Source organism: Crocodylus siamensis, chromosome 1 (genome assembly GCF_052110815.1).
Source record: "Crocodylus siamensis isolate JL-2025a chromosome 1, ASM5211081v1, whole genome shotgun sequence".
Lineage (NCBI taxonomy): Eukaryota > Metazoa > Chordata > Crocodylia > Crocodylidae > Crocodylus > Crocodylus siamensis.
Window position 1 is genome coordinate 109,805,331 of NC_143395.1, and position 22,036 is coordinate 109,827,366.

Genomic DNA, 22,036 nt, shown 5'->3' on the forward strand with positions numbered 1-22,036 from the left:
ACTGATCCACTTGATGAATAGTTTCAGTTTTAATGGATCTCTCTCCTGATGGGAAAACATATTGCTGAAAAGTTTCTGGTCAGCTTTAGTTTCAGTATTATTTTACTGGCATTCAGCATTCATTAATATTAGTTTTCTTTATATGACTAGTAAGAGGTAAACTTCAAAAGTTTTGGAGAATTAATTATAGCATGCTCTGATAAGCAGTCAAAAGTTCTCATTTCCACTTTGGCTGGAAATACCAAAATAGCCTGTCTTGTGATATGGTGATGCATCTCTTTATAGCTTTCTGCCAGACTAGAAAGATTAGAGGTAATTGTGTACTAAGGCAAGAAAAGTAGAAGAAAGTTCACTTCTGCAAAACTCTAAAAAGTTTCTGGCTCTGGTTTGAGTTCTGGGTGAAGGTTAGAGACAGTTTTTGATTTATTTGAACCTATTCACCCATCCTTTCATTATACTTCTGAAATCAATGATAATCCAAACTACTGGTTTTTGATCAATGTGCAATACAATGTATACATATATGCATATTACTTAGGTAAAAAGAAATGGAAGAGGAGAAAGGGAAAAAATGCCATATTTCAAAATCACAGTACATCAGAATTGGATAGTAGTCAGCTGTCCCAGACAGAGGTAGTGCATCATATAGGACTCAGAAAATCCACTCAGGTTTTACTCAGAAAGACTGCCTGGGTCCTGCTAAAAGTCACTATTTAAATTTGGTAATCAAATGGCAATACGAAAATTTTTCAGTGCAAAGGAAAGTATTATAAGTTTTCTTTTCTCCATACTCCTGTACTTTGCTAAACACTATTATGCACTATTATAAATAGTTTTCATTTTTTAAAAAGGAATTGTAGTCTTCAATTTCTTGTTTTTCTCTTTTGGTCAGCCTGGCTTGTTGTTTTCTTCATTTTAGGTCTTATAGCCCAAAAGCATCACCAGGTTTGGCTGAGATTTGTAATTTTTCAGAGGGCTAACCAATAGTTTGTACAATGCTGTGCAGGGTCAAGGTTCACACAGGTACAAAGGAATTCAACAAGAGTCCCAAAGTGAAGCAGAGAAAGCCTTCTTCAGAATTGTAGCTTGCCTAAAGATTTTTTTGTTCCTCTGAAGAAGCCAAAACAACCCAAAATTGGCATGCAGGTTTGTTGGTAGCAGGGGGTTCAGTGACTGATGCTGTTTGGGCTAATCAGAGTCTTGCTTTTACCATGTGCTTCACCCATATGTTCATTATTGCCATCTGTGATCCCCTGTCCAGCAGGTAGATCATTACCTGCTCAAGGCAAGGACTTTTCATGATGTGTATGACCAGAATCTAGCACTGTGCAGAACATAGCATAATGGGACCTTTATCCCTTTGTGAAGGTTGATTGGTTGTTGAAGTCACATGGTATTTTTCCTGGCCTTTACTGAATAGGAAAAAAACTTTTTAGACCAGGAAATAACAATCAGTAAGCACCCATGTTCACATGCAGAACAGCCGTTCTCCAAACATTCATGCTCACAAAACTGTGCTCATGTAAATAAAGAAAAAGGGACATGCCCACAGCTAAAACACACAGCTGTTCAGAATTCAGGCAAATGTTTGTGAACACTGCTTTTGCAGTATTTGTTCAGCTCTTGACCAGACAGCCAATACTATATAAATGCCCAAATGAAACAATATAAACAGAGCTGCTCCTATAACTCCAGAGCACTGTGTCCTGGCATCTAGTCAGCAAACATGTGCCTGCTACTTCCCTGAAATGAGATCCTTTTTAACACTCCCTTTAATTGGGTTTCACTGCGTGTAGTTATCACATGAGCACTTGAAAACATAACGCAGCATAGCTTTGGCAACATATACTGATTTTCTTAAAATGAAAGAAACCTATTGTAGCTAATGATTTTTTTCCTCCCAAATCTTCCCATTCCTCTACAATGAAACACATGCAGTTTTAAAAAAATATCTGTAATATTGGTCCCTGGTGACTCCAGAAAATAGTTAATCTGTGATGTTCTCTGGTTTCATGGCAGTGCTCCAAGATGTAACCTGGAACACTACTGTTAAGATTTAACCTCTGTGAAGCTCTGGTGGCCAGTGTTTACTTTGCTGGGGATCCCTGGGAAGCAGAAGCCTTATCCAATTAAGGGGTGAGACTGAGGATTTTGTTTCCATTTCTTTTTGTGGGTTATGGTAGGTATAACATGTATTTTTTTCCCTTAGTTCCCATTGCTGCAGAAGAGATGTCATAGGCAATGACCTAAATGGAGTTACCTAACGGAAGATGGAAGCAATGGCATGACAGTGCAGGCAAGTACAAATGCATAAATCCATATGTCCAGCTGGATTTTGCCCCAGCACATAGGGATTTGAGCACATCCTTCCCATCCCCACCCATCCACATCTCCAGGTATGCTTCCAAACTTAGAGCTATGCCCAGTACTCTGGGCTTGCCCCTGCGTACTGCTCTTGAACCCTTGGCCTCCAGTCTTCCTGAGAACAGCTGCTGAGGATGATCTTACAATACATAGCCTAACAGATGAACTTATAGGTTTAGAGCAGGTCAGTGGATTAGGTGGTGCTTTAGTACAGTGGTTCTCAGACTTTTTTATATCAGGACCCATTTGTAAACACCAGTGGCCAGTCCTGATCCAATGCCCCTCACTCCCAACACACTGCCCCCCACCCCCAGGCTCCAGTCCCCCCATGTGTGGGGCAGGGTGTGTGTATGGAGGGTATTGGGTGGGGGAGGGGGACAGGCAGCTATGAAAAATGCTATGGTTTCCTGCATTTTCTCCTTTAAAGGAGAATCCATTTTTAAAGTTTGTTCGCAATCCTTTCATATATTCTTATGACCCACTTTTATGTTGAGACCCATGGGTTCAGCAATACTGAGTTAGTGTATACAGGCCCAAATTTCATCTCTGAAAGTTGGAAGGGACCTCTGAAAGTTGGAAGGGACCTCCTGGGCCACGGAGTCTAGACCCTTGCATTTGCAGGCAATCATTGATTGACGGAATCCCAAGAATCAGTACTGCAAACCCTCACACATATCCTTAAGGAACAAAATCCAGAAATATCACAAACGCCCTATAATATGTCATGCATTAAAGCAGGAGCAATGAGGGCACAACAACAAGGAAGTATTTGGTTAATATATCCTCTGAAGATCCTAGGAAAAGGATCAGACCCCAGGCTATGAAGAAAGGCCAAACCCCCACAGTCTAGGCCAATCTGACTGAGGGAAAAAAATCCTTCCTCACTCCAGATTAGGCTATTAGTATGACCTTGAATAGAAAAGCAACATCCTCTAGCCAGGGACCTCTAAAATTGTGATAGAAAAGTTCAGAATTAGGGTCTAAATCAGGAGTTGGCAATATTTTTGAGCAGATTGCCAAAAACACCTGCAACCTCAACTTGGAAGATGTTGGCATGCCAGGGTCAGACAGAGGGGGAGCTGCAAGGGGCCCAAACCTTGTTGTGGCAGTGCAGCCCTAGTCCCTTCCCTGCCATCCACCCCAAGGCATGCATGCTAAGAAAAATGCCTTCATGTGCCATGCTCTGGCACCCAGGCCAGGGCTTGCTTACCCCTAGTTTAACTTCTTCACACCTTGAGAGGAGATCTTTGCAGGAGGAGAATGAGCCATCTAAGGAATGCAAGGAAATGCGAGTTCTTTCTTTCTTGCCTGAGGCAGGTATGGAGAAATCAACTCCCAGTCTGCCTCACAGCTATAAGCAGACAGCCCCCCACTGAGCCTACGTGACTGGGTGGTGGAAATTCCAGGTGGAGGAGGAACTCACTCCTCCTTTGTTCTGAGAGCCTCTGCCAAATGGCCAGGTCACTTTGCCTGGTGGCACTGACATTGTTTAAAAGCAGCAGTCAGTGTCCAATGGGCCTGCTTCTGGTTGGGACTTAGTGATAAAGTCACAAAAAGTTATAAAAAGGGACCACCCGATCTTGGAAACACATGCGCACACACAGAAGCATGAGATTCCAGAATCTCTGGATGTATATGTGAGTAACTTACCTGAAATTTAGCCAGAAACTTAGACGTAAATGTTCCAGTCGGATATCGAAAGGCTAACCAGCCTATACTGTTTTGCTCAAGGCGGTTTTCTTTTTATATTCTGTTGTTCTGTATTCTTTTCTCACACTATCCCTGTTTGATCAATAAATCTATCTGTTTTAGCATGCCTCACCGTGTGTGGATAAGAGGGAAGGGACTAGCCTTATTAGCTCATTTTGCTAGGTTGACTAAGGTGGGCTTGGCTTTTTACTTTCCTCCTGTACTGGAGGCTGCTTGTGAATGCTTCAGGCTACTAGAAGCACCCCCAAAATCCCATGATGTGGTAAACACCTTCAAGGCCTACACGGTCTGTATATCCTGGATGATACCGAGTCCTAACAAAGACAAGACCATAGGTGATGGCGGTGGTTACCCCAGGCTTGTGAGTGGGCTTCAGGCAGGGGTCGGCCGGACGTAGATGCGCCAGGGGAGATACTCGAAGCATGGTTTTTGGTAGGTTGCAGTGAGGTGGATGGCTCAGCACAGGAGCTCCCCCTACTGGCCTGCCACACCAGGTTGTTTGATGGCAGGTGGAATCTAGAAGGACTGGATAAGCAGAAGGCTCGGTAGTGCAGTTGTTGTCTTTATGCTTGTGCTATGAAGTCTCAGAGGACAGGTGCTTCCTCCAGGCTGTTTAAAGTTTGTAAGATGAGCTTTGCCAGGGAAACCTATTGCAATGGGCATATATGTAATACATATAGTTGCATTTTTTTGTGCTCCCTCAGATGAATATCTAATCTTAGGTGTCCTCCTGGGAGGACAACTCAGTGTACTTAGACTGGTGGATTAATTTTATTTATTGTGTTCAGTGCTATTTGAAAAGTGAAGGTGGATCTCTATTTGTGAAGAAATAATATGACAGTTTCACAATATATGAATCTTTGTGTTCAGCTAAGGCCCTTCTTTTACTAGCACTCCAGAGATAACGTTATTGGGAAATTAATTTTTGCACTTAAACAGCAAATAAAAGATTACTTTAAACACTCTAGGTCCATAATAAGCTAGCACATGCTTTTATTAGTAGATATGGGTGCTCATAATATATTGTCTACAGATATTGTTAATAATAATATAATGATAATGTCATAATATATTGTTAATACACATTCTTAATTTATATTTACAGCATATAGTGTCATGGTTTTGTCTGAGTTATTCCCTAGTGGGAATGCATCTCTCTGCTCTCTCATCCTGGATATCTCTGTGTTAAATGTCTCAGATGTCAAGAGGAGATGGCAGGAGTGAAGAAATCTAATTAAAATATAGATATTAATCCATATTGTAAATAGGAATTATAAATTCTGCTAAACATTCAGGCCCCAAACTAACTCAACCTTTACACAGCTAAAGTAGCACCTGCACAGCTGACTTTAGCTGTTTAAGTAGCATTTCAGGTTTTAGATCTTACTCCTCCAGGAAGATATATAACTCATCCCCTGCCTTTCAGCCCAGTAGCTTAGGGGAAACCCAGGAGGATAGAAGAATACCTTCTTAGCCAGAGGGGTTTATGCCTACTTCTTCCACTTCCCAGCAGTGTGCCCTAACCAGCAAGCCAGGCAGCAATAAGAGCAAGTTCCATCCTTCCTGTTAAAGGTAGTTCACTGTGAAGCCAAGAGACAATGTGTTAGGCCAGAAGAAAAGCAAGTTAGAGGGAGTGTGGCTAAGCTGGATGCTAGCTGCCCTGAAAGGGAGTCTGTTTTGTTGTTTCTGCATTTAATGGTTGGTTAGAGTGCATAGACAACAATGGAATAGCTTGTACCCTGTTGTGCAGAAGGGATGAAGGGTGCTCTTGGCCTTGCCTTACCATGGCCTTTGTTGGGAAGTCAGAGATGTGGTTTACAATCCCTTCTAGGTGTGTGGGGCCAAAGACCTGGGTCTCTTACGCCTTAGACCGGTGGTCTCCAAACTTTTTTGATCACGCAGCCCATCAGTAAAAAATTTTTGAGCATGCACCCCAAATATATGTATATTAATATTCATGCACCCCTATCAGTAAAAAATTTTTGAGCACCCCCCCCCAATATATGTATATTTATATAAATATACATCTAAATAGAAGTTCTAATATTTTCTTCCCGCACCCCAATGGATCGTCGCACGCACCCCATGGAGTGCACGCACCCCGCTTTGGAGACCACTGCTTAGACAAGTACTCTAATCGTTGGGATAAGAAATTGGAGGACAATCATTCTCCCCCATGGGGGTCAAACAGTTGCCTGTAATGGTTTTTCTATGACTAACATTTAAGGGACTGATATAGTATGACAAAAGATAGGGATGTCTATTTGCTCACCATTTGTGCCGTCATAAAAATTATTATGTTGGCACAAATTCAATGTCAGGCATGGCCTGTTTCTATCCTTAGAGACTGCCTCTTACTCCTGTAACTTTATGGGAACTGTGATCGTAGAAATGCTTGAACTAAAATATTTAAATTGGATTACTGTCAGACTACCGTCATTGACAAGTCTGCAACCCAAGAACATACTTCAATACCTTTGATTTCTCAGTGCCTAGATATAATGGCATTTAGGCCACAATGCAATGCTTACCTTATCATCAGACTCTCCTTGATGAAATGGGTTAAAATAGGAATAGTGTGAGATGGTACAATGTTTTGTAGGGCAATTTGGCAGCATTTACCTACTAATGCTGATTCAAGGGGAAGTTTTGTTTACGTTGCATAATTACATATGGTGTTGAGAGACTTTTTTTTTTTCATACGTTGGAATAAATAAATGAAACCAAGCAAAACCTTTCCAGGTTTATTAATATACTGTGGGTTCAGAGGTAAAGCTAAACAGTTGCGAAGTTACCAAATGTTGCGTTACAAAATATTACTTAGAAATCTAAAACATGCAAGGAGCAAAACAAATAGAAAGCACAACCTAAAAATGCAGCATAAGGCAGTATAAAATATGTAAAAAATCCTACTTTTTTATGGATTTGATGCAATTCCTAGAGTTTTTGTGAAATGCCTGATAATGGCTATAAAACCTATTGTTTTCATTTTTCAATAATGTAGCCTTAACCTCACCTTCGTCAGCAAAAATAGAAATGGATGCATTTGCTAAGATGTACTATTTCTTAGCTAGAAGACATCCAGAAGAATTTAACATTTGGTTAATGAAGCCCTTCCTAATCCTCCCCCCACCTTTTTTTCCCCAAATCTTGAAAAAATGTGTTGCTAATTTGGTTATCCCTTTTTGAAGGAACTTTTGAATGTATAGCCTGCTCATAACACAATTTGTTTTCTAACAACAGAAGACTTTTAGAACATAAAATTGTACATTGTACTAAATTATTATTTAAAACCCACCAGGGAGATGCATTGGGGCCAGATTTGCAGCTGGTTTAAAACAGTCACCCAGTCGAGGATTTGTCAGAGAATTGCAGAGTGGCATATTTCTCTCTGTAGGCCATTTACAAGTGCTGCTACAGGGTACCTACCTCTAGAGGTCTACTTGTTCCTATACCCTCTGATCTCTCCCCTATTCAGTAATCTCACATGCCACGCTTTTGATGTCAACATTAGTAGGGGAGGTCACATCAAGAGCAAAGCACACTTTTGAAGCGGTGGGCCCTGTCCGGTCCCAGGGTTCCCCTTGACCTCATCCCAATTTTGCTCTCACTGACCCGTCTAGCTTGGGGCCTACTGTTCAGGGCTGCAAGCTGCTGGCTCAGCTCTGGTCATGTCCTATGACCTCAGGTTCTAGCACCTGCAATAACTGCTATATAGGCAGCTAGGGGCTTGGAGTCTTGTTCCTTCCCTGCCATCTCCTGCCTTATAGTACAGGCAAGCTTGGCCTCCTGTGGCCACCAAACAGACTTTAACCATCTGGCTTTACAGTCTGGGCAAGCTTGGCCTCATTCAGCCAAAGAACACACTTTAGTCCTTATCTTTTGTCCGCTCGGTGCAATTTCAAGCTTTGGGTATCCCCTGGCACCCCTACATCTGGCCCCTGGGGCTGAATGAAAAGCACAAAATGCAAGCACCAGTCTTAGTCCAAAAGAATGTCCCACATGGGGTTCACCACAGCCCTTGGTGGTGGGCTCCATGTAGAAAAGAAGGCAAACTAGAAAGTGCCTGGGTTCCTTACATGACTGCTTAGACAGACTCCCAGATTCTGTTCACTCAGGGCTGCCTCCTGAGTCCTCTCCCCACACTCTGGGATCCAGTCCTCATGCCACTCAGAGAAGCCTCCATCCACAGTCAGACTGCCTCTCCTGGCCTGAGGCTTGGGCTTATACAGGGCTCTCTGTGCTGTGTCATATGATCCCTCTACTTTTGCCCCCTGGGTCATCAGGCTCTGCCTGCACCTGGACCTGGCTGCCATCCTGCTTCAGGTTCCCCTGCCTCTGAGGCACCACCAGGGCACAGGCAGAAGAAACACTGAGATGAAGTGGAAGGAAGCAAAGGGCGGGTGGGGGTGGTATCAGAGCCACGTAACCAGGAAAGCAGGGGGAAGGGACCTTTCTCAGGGAAAGGATGCACCCGCAAACACGAAAGGTAAGAGACGAACAGGTGGAGGAAGCAGGGAGGGAGGGAGGAAGGAGGGGGAAAGGGCCAGGTACCCCTGGATCCCCTTTCCATTCTAGCAATGGAGTAGGGGTCCAGTTACACTTCTGAATATGGTGTCTTTACACAGCTGAAGCACAAGTGCTTGAGTTCAGTGTGGCAATTCAGCAGCCTATTTTCCTGGCCTTCATCAAGCCAATGGAAGCTTTGCCATTCACTTCATTGCGGCTCAGGATTTCCCTCCTAATCTCCATTCCAAAGTTTTCTGAATTTTAGGTGTTTGGGAACTGGACACTGAACTTGCAAAACACTGATGTTTGGCAGTTCAATTGTTTACATTTTTCTTCAGAACTCTAGGCTCTTTTCTCTTGAGAAAAACTACTAAGTAATATGTTAAATTGCTTTGAATAAATAATCTGGTTCCTACAAAAGATTCTACCAATTCTTGGCAGCTGTTTTCCATTTCCCATCTCTCTCTAGGATATGTACTGTAACCCATGGTAGTGCTTTCTGGGTACAAATATTCATCTGAAGAGGCTGGCAAAATAGTTCTTTTGTGTCGCTAGCATCTAAAGCCAAATAAACCTTTTAAGCATCTATCAAAGCAGTTAACCTTCTTTCTGTGTGCTTAGGAGCTTAAGAAGGGAAACAGTACTCCCGTGACATCACTGACGGCTACCTTGCATGCAAAATGCAATCATATGGTGCGGTGCGCCTGGAAGGAGAGTCTGATACCATAATTAGGTAGAAGACTCTTTGGAAACAGTGCCTGGTTGCAAGAGCATTTACAGGAACTAATTGTGGTATGTTTTTGCATCAGTATTGGGGTGGCGCATCATTTCTGGCCTGAAAATAGCTATAATTGTGCATGGTGATTGAGTCATTTCCTGAATTTAGTATCCTAAGCAGAGTACAAATTAAATGACTAACGTACTCTTGACTTTGTCATCCCTCTTTATCAGTGGTTGGATTCTTTAAAAGATCTCTCTGTGCTTTCACGTGTTCAAATCTGGGGTATTTTAACACTACTGAAAGTGACAGGTTAGTAGTGATCATTGTTCCCAGACAGAGTGCACGTAGGTGCTGAGACAGCTTCCATTTCCCAAACAGTCATGACAGGGCACATCTGACTAGACCACCTCTGTTGTTCTGTGCTGCTAACAGAGACTGCCAGCTATTCTTAACTCTTTGTGGGGGAGGGGGACTGTGAAATGGAGAAGCAGTCATTAGGGGATGAGGTTGAGGTCGCCACTCTCATTTCATTTGCGGCATAAGTTGGAAACAAATGGTGTTATCTCGAGGTGAAAGGCTAGTGGTACACAAGCCTCCCTGCTACCTAGCCCTACCTCCCAGGGACCATGCTTATTTTCCTTCTGAATGTTTGTCTATGGTTCACTCTTGTCTGGAGGAAGCAGAGGGTGCACCCTTTCAGCCAACCCTTGCTCACTAGGTTATGATGTTGTCATTCTAACCAGAATTTCTCAGAGTGGGAGAAATGACAGGTTTTCAGTGCCTTGAAAGGAAAATAAACAACAGTTATTGCTTTTTTAAAATAGTCCTAGTGGATCTAAATTCCTGCTGCCACTCCGAGGGTATAGCATATTAGCTATGAATCATCAATATTTTCAGTACCGTCATTATCACCCAAAAAAGCAACCTACAGGACTTGCATTCATATTAAAACATTTTTTTTTCATTTATATGGATTGTTTTCAATCCTGTACCAGTTAATCGCTAACCCTATTTCAAGTCGGAATCTGAATATTATTTACCATCTGCCTCCAAGGGATGCACTTGCCAAGTCCCTTAATTTGCTATAATTGGCAGGTTTTCAGTGTACATAATTTATATTTAAAAAAAAATCCTGAAAAAGAAGATTAATTAAACCATTTCTTCTGGACCCCTAAAAGTGTTCCAATAGGCTGACTTTAAGGCCTTAAGGTCTTCTCTGTATATATGCTGTCACAGCTGATCACATTAAAAATGTATGTCGGGTTGGTCCCTTGTGCCTCTGTGCTGGTCAGAAGGATGTCACTGGCACCTGGGTAACATCACACATACACAGTGAATTAAACAACTTGCATTTGCATGTGTGCCTTTTGTTATGAGCTTTCCAGACACTTGAAACTCCTAGTCTGCGATATAATTTATGGATACCTCTGTGTAGGCAATTCTGTAGCTGATATGATAGGAAACACTAAGGGAAAAAGAAAAAAAAAACACAAACAGATGTACAGAATACTAAATAGATGCATGAAAGACCACAAATAAATTGAAGACACAGCACATGTGGTTTCTAAACATGATCTACACCTTTCTTTTTCTTACCTATTACTTACAGCACCTATTTAATGAGTACATGGTGCAATGTAATGATGTCCTATGTTGGCAGGTGTGACTAGATTTAACATGACATTAGTATTTTGCCACACATATCAGCATGAGGGTGCTGCCCATTACATCCTACCTCCTGCTGTTGTTTTCCCACTATCTTTTAAAAAATGTTTTCCTTCTTCACAACTCTTCTTTGGTCTGCAAAGGAAAGGAATGTAAAAAGAAAGTGAAGAATGAATACAAATGGGCACTCAACTCCTTTTCCAGATTTTTACCAGCCTAGAAAGTGGAAGGCCAGGGACTCCCATGTGGCAGTAATACATAGCAAACCTGACTTTCGATTTTAAAATGCTCCAAGCGAGCCATGTCAAAACAAAGCTAGGTAGATTTGTTCCTATGCATGTCACCACACAACTTGGTGTGTTCATTCCTGCTTGCATTTACAGCTGCTCTTTCTCATATGGCTCATTTTACAACAGTTAGAACTGCACCTACTGTAAACACCAAGATTTTCTGGTGTGTTTTCTAAAACTGGTTAAATAGCACTGGAAACTTCACCCCACTGCAAGAGGAACCTTTTCCACACCTTTTGTTTTGCCAAAATACTGCAAATATAATCTCCACTCCTTTGCTTTTTAAGAAAGTAACAAGTAAGATTTCCAAACACTGCTGTTAGGCTAGCAGGTAAGTGGAAAGAACTGGGCACACCAAAAACCCCCAATGATATTAATGTTTCTCAGGAAGTCATTCAAAAGGAAGGTTGAGACACAATAGGAAAGGCATGCACTAGATCAACTAAACTGTCAAGAATTTAAAACCCTTGCTGTAGAACAAAAACACATCTTCTAGATCTGTGCCCTCAGTAGTAGCCTGGCAGAATCTCCCCAAACCATTACACTGGATAAAATAAATGCTTTGCCAGTGCAGGAGAGAGACACTCAGAAAAATACTGTAATGGGCATGATATGAATACCTAGATATATTAGATTACATAGACACAGCAGTATTGTGAAGCAGAGCAAACCAGGACAAAATTACAGCCTAAACTGCTTTCCTCAGGGCTAGGAGAATGAATCCTAATTATGAGATTGTTTGAAATACTCTGAGACAGGAGAGAAGTAGCAAAGATAGTAAGAAGGTGGCAAGAGTACAGAGATAATCAATCCTCTATACCTAAGGCAAGCTCGTTGTGACTCAACATTGTAAGGCTATTCTAATGTCATGGAGTTTTATCCCTTCCTTTAGGGTAAAGGCCTCACTAAACACAGCATTTTTCTTGTTGCATTCAAGTCTGGGAAATAACTTGAGCTGTGACTGATGATTTCCTTACACTGTTGGGAATGGCAGTAGTTACTCAAATGCTGTAGGATATACCAAACTGTACCACTGTTCTCTTGCAGTTGAAATGTGCCAATTTAGAGCCAAGTTCATTAATAATTGACTTACATCAGGGATGTCATTTTTTGCCAGGGATATTTTATGCATGAGTTGGGGTGTATATTGCGTGCCCAATTCCTAATGTAAAATTAAAAACTTTAGCGGGTGGCTTCAAGCATCTGTACAGGATTCGGGCAACTGCATGGCTAAACAAAGGTATTAAATATACATCAGGGAGAAAATATTCCCTGATGCCTGTTTGTGGACTAATTACACCTGGATTCAATGAAGATCCTTAGACAATATTGAAGTCATGAAGAAGCATGTAAAAAAAAAAAAAGAGAGGAAGAGAAAAGATCTAGGTCCTAATCTGGTACAGTGAGCATGTAAGTCTGAAGAAAATCTGGATTTTTTTTCTTGATATTTTGTGTGAACTACTATAGTTCACACTATACTGAAAAATACTGTACTGTACTATATGACACTGAAAAATGTTTAAAGGCAAACTACTTAGGACAGAGGTCAGCATCCTTTTCAGGTTGTGGGTTGCAATGACTCAGCTTGGGCTGGAGGTTGGTAGGCCAGAGCTAGGACCTAGCTACCACCACAACCACAACTTCTATCCATAGAAGCATAAAGAGAGCTCCCATGGCCTCTGCTTTTTCCCACAGCAGCATGGGGAGTGCTCACACAGCTGCTAAGTCTTCTTGACAAATGCCACTGAAGCCCTTTCTCTGTGGGCTGGAGCCAACCCCTGGGTAGTAGGTTGCTTACCCCTGACTTAGAATAGTGATGGCATGCTGATATTTTATGCATGTCTCCTTCCCTTTCCAAGTCTTCCCACCTCTGTATTTGATGGGAAGGGCTGGTAAGGCATATCTTCACCGCCTTCATGCTAAGCTCAGGAGCGCCTTCAAGAAGCACACACTGCCTATTGGCTCCCGCTTGATGTGTGTCAAGTCCTTGTACTGAGGCAAGGCACCCACTCTTAGAGTAGCTCATGAGCTCAAGCCAACAAGTACTCCTGAGACAGAGAACCAGAGAGTCATACTGAGCAGTAGCCAAACTAGGGTGGAGAAAGCAGGGCATCAGCTTAGACATCAATTTGAAGGGGGAGCCAGAATGGTGGTCCCCAGGAAGCCTGCACAGGGGAAGCAGCAGTCAGGGAGTAGGGAGTTGGCAGCAGCAGCCAGGCTCTGTTCCCCCATTAAGCTAATGGCACAATGCAGCCACATGCTACCATTTGGGATGCCCCACCCTGCTCTCCAGTGCACAACAGCATCTCTGCCCAGGCCACTGAAATTGCTAGCTGGAGGTGTGTGCTCAGTGCTATTGTGTAGAAACTGCCAGCTGGCTTGTGTACTAAATGGCACACAGAGAGAACAAACATTTTGGTCTCATTTTTCCTACTGGCTGTTGTTTAATATTTCTGTGCCTTTTCTAGCATTAAAAAATAAACTTGATTGTAAACAAACTCTTCAAGGCAGGTGGGTAGTATTATAATTTTATTTCAAGTAAATATTTCTGGTTTAACTGCTTTATCATCTAGACCCTCTTCAATCCACCTTCCTCTCTCTCAGTAGAGGCCCCCCTCCCACTATCTTTTCTTCCTCTGTTCCCTATCTTTTGTTTTGAAAGAGAGGTAATTAGCTGAAGTCAGGCAGAAGGCGGGGCAGGGTGGCACCTTATAGACTAGCTTGCTAAGAGAGACCTGAGCTCAAGTACGCTGTACTTTGTTAGATGCTATGAATAGACTTGCAGAGAGCAGCCATACTAAATAGAAAGGAATAAAGTCATTTAATACAAGGGTCAGGGAAAAGGGGAGGGAAGAAGGTGGCACTGCTGAGAGTAATGAAGGTTAAATAGGTCAAAATTGGGGGAAAAGAACAAAGCAGTTAAGCCTCTGATGTACATAGGGGTTATGAAAGCTAGTCCAGGTAATGGAATAAGAATCTAGTGTCTCTGGTGAGACTATACTTAAAACAACCCAGCCTGCATTTAATTTTTGTATTTAAACAACTTTCTTTCTTTCTATGATCTTTCTGTGCTCTCTAAAAGTTTGTTTATTGGATTGGATGAAGTAGGGTGTTGCCTATGAAAGCTTATACATTTCTGAGCACATTAATTATGGGGCCACTCTATCTTGCCTTCTCTCTGACTTTAGACCAACACAGTTCATTACCTCTCTTTTAAAACAGTAGCTACTGAAGTTGAATTATTATGTGAGCATCTTGGCTTCATTTCCAAGACAAGTATCTAGCCTTCCTGGTTATAAGAAAAAAATTGAAAATGTGAACTGAATATTAAAAAACTCAAAATAATGCAAAAAATATATTTCTTATGGTTTTGCGTGGGTCTGATTAATTATTTTTTACTTTTCTGAGATTGGTAATTCTTCAGTTCCCTAAGATTTTCTTTCCCATTCACCCCAAAGCAGGGGGTAGTGTCCCTGAAATCTAGGTGTTTGCCTATTTTAAGTGTGTTTAAATACAACAGCTATGGATCCAGGTATATCTGGGAGGCACAGCAAGGTTTCTGATCCCTTGAAAGCACTTGTGCTACTTCTGCCTTGGTCTCATAAGAACAGGCGTTTGTGGGGGAAGCACGGTGGAGGACTTTTAGGTCTAAAACAACACCTGTGGCTAAACTTCCTTTTGTCTGCTGTGAGATAAAATGTCAAAAGCATTAGGTATAAATATACTTAAATTAATTTTATATTAGAACATAAAATTCTAAGATAAATATAGGGATAAAGATGCTTCTTAGATTATTCCAATTTTTTCTGTTGAATATTTTATCAAAACCAAGTGTCCCAAAATATTTAAATTTTGACAAAATGGCAATGTCCATCAAAAAAATTGCACCAGCTCTAGGAAGCAACATAAGAACAAACACAGACTTTTCTTTACAGAGTAGCTGATATAAAGGCTTTTGAGTTTCACCAAGATCATATTATGTTTTATGTTTCTTTTTTTTAAAAAAAGAGTAAGATTAAGAAAAAGACTAAGATTGACAAGAGTTTTATCTACATTTTTATTATCCAATTCTTTTCAATCATATATATCAGAATTTTTTATATATATTTAGGTCAGACTTTCAGCCCAGCACCCAATTAAACACCAAAATTAACACATTGTGATAAGAAGTTCTGAAAATCAGGCCATGCCACTCATAGTGGGAGCAGCTGAATGCTTAGTTCTTTTGAAAATATGGTTCTTATTGAATTACCTAAATAGGAACTCAGCTCGGTAGGAAATCTGGTCCTTGACACAGAGTGATTACATTTGTGCAAAAGCACATCAAGAATAAGGTTTCAGTGTCTAGTGTTGTTAGAGCAATGGCTTTGATATAACCCTCAAGTTTTGTCCTCTGAATCATTTTCTAACTTTATTTTAGTGACTCTCAGCTGCTATTCCAAAGAGTGCCTGCAAGGTCATAAGACTCTTTGTTGATTCAGTAAAGACAAACTTGATTGCAAAATGCTGCTTTGATTTTGCCTTCAGCATGCATGCATGGAATGCTGTTGTGGTTGCTTCAGTGTTTACAAACTATTTACTTCATCAATTGTTTAATTTCTGCCCCCCAAATGAAAAAAAAAATCTATTAATGAATTGACCGTGCTTTTAATATAGTTAAAAAATGAGAGTGAATGCTGGTATATCAAACAGTAACGGCTTGTAATATCATTGGGTTAAAGAATTTGTTTCAAATGGGAATGTGGTAGATAATGTGCTGGCTGAACCACATTAATGTACACTTCTGCAGTGCTTAGATGAATGACATGTTTTCAAGATAAGTAGGCAAGAAGATAATAGTATCTGATCTTAATCAGGATAAACTTATTTTAACTTGTGGTTTCCTGGTATATCCACCGGGAAAAACTGTTTGGTTGTTGGGGGAAGCTTGAATTTAGATGCTCAAAGAGTTGAGGACTACTGAAGAAACAAAGAAGAACAGGCGAAAACTTAACAAAGGTCTTTGCAAAATGTTTGTCCCATCTTTTGATCAGCTCTTTAACAAGAGTGAAAAACTGAGAAGTGAGTTTGCTCCCTCTCCATGAGTTCTTGTCAGGTACATATCCCAGAAATATGTGAATTAATATGACAGAATGACAGAATGAATGAATGAATGAACTAGATTTCAGTAGCAGCGTGTGTTTAGGTTTTGGTGCATGTGTGTTTGGGTGCATGGTCTCCTACTTTTCCTGTATTTTTATCCTTACTTTCTGCCATTATTGTGAGAATGGTACACTAAAAATGAAGTTTGCATTTTGGTTTGAAGTTGGTTAGGTTTGTGGCCTTTTTATCTTAGTTAATGTCTTAGTATTGAATCAGCTGTCAGGAAAGTATTGTCCCCCTGATTTCAAGAGTTTGAGCCTCAAAGTTGAAAGTTTCATTGCTCCTGTACAATGTAATCATCAGGGCTAGGGACAGAAGTTACACATAAACCTATTTAAGTGATCAGAAACAGGTTTAAAACTGTAATAGAACATAAGTTCAGTGCACATAAACCTGTTTCAGAATGGCTGAAACTAGTTTAAGATAAACCTGGTTGAAGACTTAACCGATTTGGGTCAAACCGGTTTATGCAACTTCTGTCCCAGACCCCTAGCTGGTTTGAGTTAAACCAGTCTTCCAGCATCCTAGCATCCTGGGCCTGCCCCTCTGCTCTCTAGCCTGAGCAGGAATGGGGACAGACCTGTTGAGACACCAGCAGGCATCGCACTATTAAGGCAAAGTGGGCAGGGATGGGGTTAATTCTTCCCTCCTTCCCCTCTCTCCCCCACCACAGCTGAGGTCTGCCTGTGAGCAGTGGAGGGCGCAGGGGCCTGGAAGACCCTGGCTGCAGTCTGGGGGGCAGAAGGGATAGAGGGAGGAATTAATCCCCTCCCTGACCCCCTTTACCTTAACGGGGCCATGCCAGGATGGCATCTGGCCAGGTCCTGTCACTGGAGCAGTGACAGGAGGGGTGGGAGCAGCAGCTTTTGTGTCAGGGTGCCCAGGAGGGGATTTACTCTTCTGCTCCCTTCACTGTCCCACCGGCAGGGACTGCAGCCCTTTGACCATGGCCCATTAAGGCTAAGGGGGTACGGAGGGGGTTAATTCCCCCCTTCCACCAGGGGACTGCAGTTGGGATAGAGCAGCCCCACTCCTCTCTGAAAACCTCTGCCGCAGGGTGGGGAGAGGGGATCTGTACACAGCTGCCTAGCCACAGAGGAGAACACTTCCTCCTGCTCCCCACCCCATGTGGCTCGGGGAGGGGGCTCTATGCACAGCTGCCTGGCCCTGGATAGCAACTGCTCCCTCTTCTCTGGAGAGGGGCCCTGTTTGGTGCTGGAGGGGGACTCTTCCCTCTCCTCCTCCCCTCCCACCCCCTGCCACTGGGGGGCAGGGAGGGAGGGGGGGCCTCTGTGTGGGGCTGTCTGACTCAGACCAGCTTGGTCATGGGGAGCGGCTATCACAGAGCCTCAGCCACTGGGAATGGCCCTGCCCCCATGGCCTGGGGTGACCTCACTCAGCCCTGGTTGAGGCAGCCACGTGGCAGGGCTGGTCCAGGCTGGGCCATGGGGGTGGGGCCATCCCCGGCAGCTTCAGCTCAGTAATGGGGAGGCTGAGACCTGTCAGGAGTGCAACCTGTCCTGGTGTGCACAGGTGGCAGCTGGCTGGGCATGGCTTACCTGACCCGACTCAGAGGCACCGGCTAGCCTGGAGCCTGGCAGCCACCCACCACAAGGGCTCACTGTGCTGGGGGGTGAAGGGGGAAGGAGGAGGTGGAAAAGTCCTGTCCAGGGCTGAACAGAGCCCCCCCACTTCCAACCCTGGGTGGGGGATGAGAGGAGGAGCAGGGGAAAGAGTCCCCCTCCAGGGCTGGGCAGCCATGAACAGAGCCCCCCACCCTGTCGGTGGGGGAAACAGGAGGAAGAATCCCCCTATGGGCCCAGGGAGCCGTGCACAGAGCCTCTGCTCCCTGCCCTGCGTAGGGAAGGGGCAGGGGAGAGGGAAGAGGAGGGGGAAGACCTCCCCTCCTGGGCCAGGCTGAGCTGTGTGCCTGGATTGCTCCCGGCTGTCAGGAAGCTGCTGGGGCAGCAGAGCTCTCCCCTCTTCCTCCTCCTCCTCCTCCCCCACCACAGTGGTCTGGCCATGCTCACTGTACCCCTACTCTCTGAACCCTGCAGGTCAAGGTGGGGGTTTAAAGCCCGCCTCAGTCTTACTCAGGCCTGCCAGGGCCTAGCCATGCCACCTCCCCCCCCACCAGCTTCCCTGTGGAAGGGAAGGAGGGCTGGTACTTAGCGATGATTTAGTTAGGGAGCTTCTGGAGGGGTTGGACGTATTCAAGTCAGCCGGCCCGGATGATCTCCACCCTAGAGTTCTAAAGGAACTGGCCGAGGTCATTGCAAGTCCCCTGGCATGGCTTTACGAGCACTCGTGGTGCTCTGGTGAGGTACCGGAGGACTGGAAGAGGGCCAACATGGTTCTCATCTTGAAAAAAGGCAGGAAGGAGGACCCGGGAAACTATAGGCCGGTTAGTCTTACCTCAATCCTAGGCAAGCTGTTTGAGAAAATTATGCTGGCACACATTCAGGAGGGACCAGCAGGGGACTGCATGTTTAGGGGCAACCAACACGGGTTCATCAGTGGCAGGTCCTGTCAGACCAACCTTTTACGATCAGATCACCAGATCACCAGATCATTAGATGCAGGGGTAGCAATGGACACAGTCTTCCTGGACTTCCGGAAGGCTTTTGACACTGTCTCTCACCCCGTTCTCATTAAGAAACTGGGGGGCTGTGGTATAGACACCCATACAGTCAAATGGGTCACCAACTGGCTGGAGGGCCACACCCAGAGGGTGGTGGTGGATGGGTCCTTCTCAACCTGGAAGGATGTGGGCAGTGGGGTCCGCAGGGCTTGGTCCTCGGGCCCGCACTGTTCAACATCTTCATCAGTGATTTGGACGAGGGGGTAAAAAGCACCCTGTTCAAATTTGCTGATGACACTAAGATGTGGGGGGACGTGGGCACACTGGAAGGATGCAACAGGCTACAATCAGACCTAGACAGGTTACAAGGGTGGGCGGATGAGAATTGGATGGGTTTCAACACAGACAAGTGCAAGGTGATGCACCTCAGGAGGAACAACTGGCACCATACCTACAGGTTAGGGAACTCCCCTCTTGTCAGCACAGAGGTGGAAAAGGATCTTGGGGTCATCATTGACTCCAAGATGAACATGGGCCAGCAGTGTGGGGAGGCAGTCAGGAAGGCCAACCGCACCTTGGCATGCATCCACAGGTGCAACTCGAGCAGGTCTAAAGAGGTGATCCTCCCTCTCTATGCGGCACTGGTCAGGCCGCAGTTGGAGTATTGCGTCCAGTTCTGGGCGCCACACTTCAAGAGGGATGTCGACAGCATGGAGAGGGTCCAGAGGAGGGCCACTCGTATGATCAGGGGACAGCAGGGCAGGCCCTATGAGGAGAGGCTACGGGACCTGAACCTGTTCAGCCTCCACAAGAGAAGGCTGAGGGGGGATCTTGTGGCCTGTTATAAACTAATCAGGGGGGATCAGCAGGCATTGGGGGAGTCACTGTTCCCCCGAGCACCACCAGGAATAACAGTCACAAGCTGGCAGAGGGTAGGTTTAGGTTAGATATCAGGAGGCGCTACTTCACGGTCAGGGCGGCTAGGGTCTAGAACCAACTTCCAAGAGAAGTGGTGCAGGCTCCTACCCGGGGGGTGTTTAAGAGGAGGTTAGATGACCCCAGTATTCTTTCCTGCCATGGCAGGGAGTCAGACTAGATGATCTGCTCAGGTCCCTTCCGACCCTAGAAACTATGAAACTATGAAACTATGTTCTAGCACCACTGGGCTTCTGGCCTGAGCCCCTGCAGGCATGTGCCTGCATTTCTGAAATGAAAAAGGAATGTCTATCCACTTGCAAACCAGTTTAATATCTTCCAGTTAAACTAACCTACAAAGATTGAAGCAATTCAGGCTTGAGTTTTTGAACGTCTGTCCCTAGCTCAAAGGTAATCTTGGTAGCTGCGCAAGAGCTTGCTATTTAGATAATTTGACCTACTGCTGTGTAGAAACCTAAAGCCAAGAATCATCTGTTTGAAATCAGTTCATTCAGTCTGTTACACAGTCTGGAAACTGTGTTATGCACATACAAAACTCCTCCAGAGTACCGTTGGTTACAATAAGACTCTTTGTACAACTCAGTGAGGATATTAAAATATGGCCCTTTTGAGCTTGTCTGTTTGAAGCAGCTTTATAGGTTGTTCATAAAGAATTAAAATTGTAATATCTGTACTTTAAATAGACATTTATTTCACACATAAGCCAATGGACTCAATTCTTGGTTGCGGGGTACATTAATATATCCTAGATTTAATAAAACAATGGCAATTTACACCATCTGTGAATCTGTCCTGCGAACTTCACTAGCACTGCTTTTTAAAGTTCTGTTCAGCTGACCTGCTCAGATGTACACAGCATCTGATGAAGTGAGCTTCAGGTCACAAAAAGCTTGTGCTCTCTCTGTATATATCTTAATTAGTTAGTCTATAAAGGAGCATATCTAACCTGCCTCCTGACTGCTTAGAATTGCCATTTTATTTAAAGATAAATCTTAGATATGATTAACTTCTCCCTTCCCATGCCAAATCAACATATGGCACATTTGTGTGGCAATTAATCACTATGCATACAATAGCTATACACTGTAATACACACATATGATTTTGGCCTATGAATAAACTATTGCTGTAGTCTATCACTTAAAAAAAAGTGGTCCTGTATTTTCAATATAGCCAGCATTTCATTTCTTGAAATAGATGTGGTTGCTTTGCAGGGACCTCTTCAGTTAGGGATCTCTTTGGGAAAGCTTTTATAGGAAGTAGAGAGGGGAGGCCAGAGCTCTGAAGGTGAGAGGCACTTTCAAGGGGATCTAAAGCATCGGCATGACAACTTTTGTTAAACAAATGACTCAATTACAGAAGATGAGGGCATTGCAATGCAGATATATGTGGGGTTGGAGAGAATGGGGGCAAGAAGCTGCTTGGTGTCAGTCACGGGTGCAGACGGGTCAATTATAAAAGTAGTAAGGTCTAAAATCCCTGGGGCCCTTCAGGGAAAACGTTTTATATAGAATCAATGCCATATCCAATTTTGCCTCCTTGGGAAACACAAGGAGCTAGATTTGCTTGAACCCTCTGCAGGTCCTCCTCTGGGCTTTTGCTGTGTCAGAGTGATTCTCCATTGTACTGCATAATGTGTATAGCCACCACATCTTTAGTAATTATTTCTGCAGTTATCCAGTGGGGATTTTGTGCAGTGCTGTATTTTAAAGAGTCACTTGAGCTGAAAATTCATGACTGCCCTACTCTTGTGTTCTGGTACAGAAATATCCTGTACTTACCAAAAAAAAATTGAGGTGCCTGGAAAGCACAATTCAATTTGAGAGAGTGGCACTCCAAGAAAACAAAGGCGGTATGGTCCAATGCAGAGAGAGAGAGAGAAGAGGTGAGCTTGTCTGCTGTTCAGCCCATGCCTGTCTGTTTCCAAATGCAGGGAAATTATCATTTTTTCTCTTCCCTCAGACAGCAATAGCCAAGCCAAATTGGCTCTAGCCAGCTTTTGTTTGTAAAATGTAATTCTGTGGTAATGAGCTGGTGACAACTTGAAGAAAAGAGTCTAAACATCCTGAAAACAATTCCAAACATGACTAAATACGAGAAAGAAACTTCTAACAACTG